Source organism: Schistocerca piceifrons, chromosome 6 (assembly GCF_021461385.2).
Source record: "Schistocerca piceifrons isolate TAMUIC-IGC-003096 chromosome 6, iqSchPice1.1, whole genome shotgun sequence".
Classification (NCBI taxonomy): Eukaryota; Metazoa; Arthropoda; class Insecta; order Orthoptera; family Acrididae; genus Schistocerca; species Schistocerca piceifrons.
Genome location: NC_060143.1, coordinates 70,524,446 through 70,528,171, shown reverse-complemented (window position 1 = coordinate 70,528,171; position 3,726 = coordinate 70,524,446). Strand labels below are relative to the sequence as shown.

Genomic DNA, 3,726 nt, shown 5'->3' with positions numbered 1-3,726 from the left:
GTATGCAGTTGATGAAAGCAGTTGTGTAACAGGTTAGAGCAACATTCTCTGTGAAACTTCCTGGCAGATTAAAACTTTGTGCCCGACCGAGACTCGAACTCGGGACCTTTGCCTTTCGCGGGCAGATGGTAGAGCACTTGCCCGCGAAAGGCAAAGGTCCCGAGTTCGAGTCTCGGTCGGGCACACAGTTTTAATCTGCCAGGAAGTTTCATTTCAGCGCACACTCCGCTGCAGAGTGAAAATCTCATTCTGGAAACATCCCCCAGGCTGTGGCTAAGCCATGTCTCCGCAATATCCTTTCTTTCAGGAGTGCTAGTTCTGCAAGGTTCGCAGGAGAGCTTCTGTAAGGTTTGGAAGGTAGGAGACGAGGTACTGGCAGAAGTAAAGCTGTGAGTACCGGGCGTGAGTCGTGCTTCGGTAGCTCAGTTGGTAGAGCACTTGCCCGCGAAAGGCAAAGGTCCCGAGTTCGAGTCTCGGTCGGGCACACAGTTTTAATCTGCCAGGAAGTTTCATATCAGCGCAAACTCCGCTGCAGAGTAAAAATCCATTCTGGAAACATCCCCCAGGCTGTGGCTAAGCCATGTCTCCGCAATATCCTTTCTTTCAGGAGTGCTAGTTCTGCAAGGTTCGCAGGAGAGCTTCTGTAAGGTTTGGAAGGTAGGAGACGAGGTACTGGCAGAAGTAAAGCTGTGAGTACCGGGCGTGAGTCGTGCTTCGGTAGCTCAGTTGGTAGAGCACTTGCCCGCGAAAGGCAAAGGTCCCGAGTTCGAATCTCGGTCGGGCACACAGTTTTAATCTGCCAGGAAGTTTCATATCAGTGCACACTCCGCTGCAGAGTGAAAATCTCATTCTGGAAACATTCTCTGTGATAGAGCAACGTATCTGCTAGACATCGTTTGATTGCTTACGATCGTGGACGAGCAATTCGACACCTCGAAGCTGGAAGGTATTACTACTGTGGCCTCAGTGATGGGTGCGTCCAAAAATGTCACCTCACTATTAGAAAAGGTTGCTGAAGTTGAAAATACTATGAAAAAGCAAGCCATTGGTCGTAGGCGGACCAACACACCGCAAGAGGGTCGTCACGTGGTGCTAGTGGGGAAAAGGTTGATTGGTTGATTCGAAGGAGAGGACCAAACTGGAAGGTCATCGGTCCCATCGATCAGGGAAGGAAGTGCACGGTGCCCTTTCAAGGGAAGCATCCCAGAATTTGCCTGAACCGATTTAGGGAAATCACGGAAAACCTAAATCAGGATGGCCGGACGCAGGTTTGAATCGCTGTCCTCCCGAGTGCGAGTTCAGTGTGCTAACCACTGTGCCACCTCGCTCGGTGGCGAAAAGGAACAGACCTCTCTCCTGTCGACATTGCAACCGCTACTTGAATACGTGTGTCTGCCAGAACCATTTTGCGATGATTAAATCAGGCTGGTTTGTGTGCTTAGAAACCTGTTGAGTGCATCCCACCTCAACCACGACATCGTCGAGAAAGCGTTCTTTGGTCTGGGGAACGTGTTGGTCACGGTCAGCAACTGTGATCCTCCGTGATTTTCTCTTACGAAATCCGCTTCACTATGCCAGGGTGGTTCTGGTCGCCAGTTAGTGTCGAGAGAGAGAGGGGAACACGTTAAACACTATAGAACGTTCATGTACGTCATCGCTAAGGCCTAGGCGCTATGGTGTGGGCAGGCATTGTCAACAACGGCCGAACACCGCTGCATATCTTTTCGCGAAGTACCATTACAGTACAGCGGTAATGCAGAGAGATTATTCTGAAACATGACCGTCTGTTTAGGGGTACGGTTGGTTCCCGACTTTCTGTTTATGGACGATAATACCCGACCACATGTCACCGCTGAGGAGGCGGACACGCTTGAAAGAGAGGATATTGAACGTATAGAATGGCCTGCGCACTTCCTGGACATAAACCCAATAGAGCATACCTGGGATGCTCTTGCGAGCGTGTTTCTCAACGAACACCCCTCTCCGAACCTTGCAAGAACTGAAAACTGCCTTGAGATGGCAGTGGGGCAATATCTCACAACGACTCCTCTACAGCTTCTAAGACCACATGAATAACAGATGCAAAACGTGCTTTAGTGCCAGAGGAAGGCATATTTCTTACTGAGAGACCGTTGTCAACCTTTATTTTGCCAGTCTGAGCTGTGTCAAACGTAAACGTTATACATGTCTGTTATCCTGCTTTCTCATTTGGTGAAGACTCTACCATTTTTCGTCATAAATGTACCACTTCACCTCCATTACATATGTAATGTGTTTCATGTCGGCCATCATTGCCTGTGATTATTCCTGTCTAACAGCGTCTCTATTCTATAGCCCAGCAGTGTATGTACACAGGGTGGAGAAAAATTGTGTCACGAAATTTTAACCCTGGATAGCTGATGCCACTAGGAACCAAAATTACTAATGTTGTGTAGGTCGACAACGCACGATTTTAAACTACGGAAACTTGGTGCCAGCACTCCGATTGGCTGCGGGATTGCCCTGTTGCCGGATGCTATGGACAACGCATGACAGCGAATGCTTACGTGTGAATGCCTCTGACGTAAGGTGGAGACAAACAGCAACACATATTCGACACGTGTGCATATCAAGTTGGGGCAGTGACGGGGCGAGGGACATTTGTATGTGTGAACCGAGAACCATAGCTCTGCCCGTCAACCGACGAACGGCAACAGGACAATCCCACGGCCAATCGGAGGGCGTGGAGCAAAGCTTCCGTAGTTTAAAAATGGTGCGATGTCTACATACACAACGTAAGTAATTTTGACTCCTACAGAATCAGTTATCCAGGGTTAAAATTTCGTGACACGATTTTTCTCCACCCTGTATAAACATTTATATTGATTTTCAAGTGAAGCTAACAATTAAGGGTGAAAATATTTTCCTGAAAATTACTAGTTTCTGAATACAGTTCAAAAAGGAACAATATCATTGTGGTTATTAGAAAGCATAAAAATAACGGCTAAATAAGTCACCAGCTTTTAATCAGCTTGCCGGCCGCGGTGGTCTAGCGGTTCTAGGCGCGCAGTCCGGAACCGCGCGACTGCTACGGTCGCAAGTTCGAATCCTGCCTCGGGCATGGATGTGTGTGATGTCCTTAGGTTAGTTAGGTTTAAGTAGTTCTAAGTTCTAGGGGACTGATGACCACAGATGTTAAGTCCCATAGTGCTCAGAGCCATTTGAACCTTTCTTTTTTTTTTTTTTTTTTTTTTTTAATCAGCTTGACAAAATACTAACTTTCAGACGAAACAAAGAGAAAATTAACTAGAAACGCCTAATAAATGAAACAAATCATATTGAATCGACTGTAACTGCGTTCGCGAGAATAAAGCATAGAAGCAAAACTCGTCGTGGAGCTAGCACATACAAACGTTCCTAGATGGCAAGCTCGAGAATTGGACAGAACCGCGACTGCAATATTTTGTTCGTATTCGTTTCTGTTTTTACGCATAGTCTGCATCCTGCACGGTATTTCAGTTCAGATCGCAGGACGCGCGAAAGATCGAGCAGAGCCCTTGATGAAACTTCCTAGCAGATTATAATTGTATTTCGGACCAGGAATCGAACCTCAGGCCTTCCAGAAAGAATCCCCCAGGCTCGGGCTAAGCCACGTCTCCGCAATATGCAGGAGATGAGGTACTGGTGGAAGTATATTGTGCAGGCGGGCAGGAATTCTTTCACGGTTAGATCAGTCGGTAGAAAGGC

General features: G+C 47.4%; 1 non-coding gene across 1 annotated transcript; it reads left to right on the top strand.

The window, feature by feature from the left end:
• The first annotated feature begins 710 nt into the window (after positions 1-710).
• Positions 711-785, top strand: Trnas-cga. Its single transcript has one exon. It is a non-coding gene; the product is annotated as a tRNA-Ser (tRNA).
• The last annotated feature ends 2,941 nt before the right edge of the window (positions 786-3,726 follow it).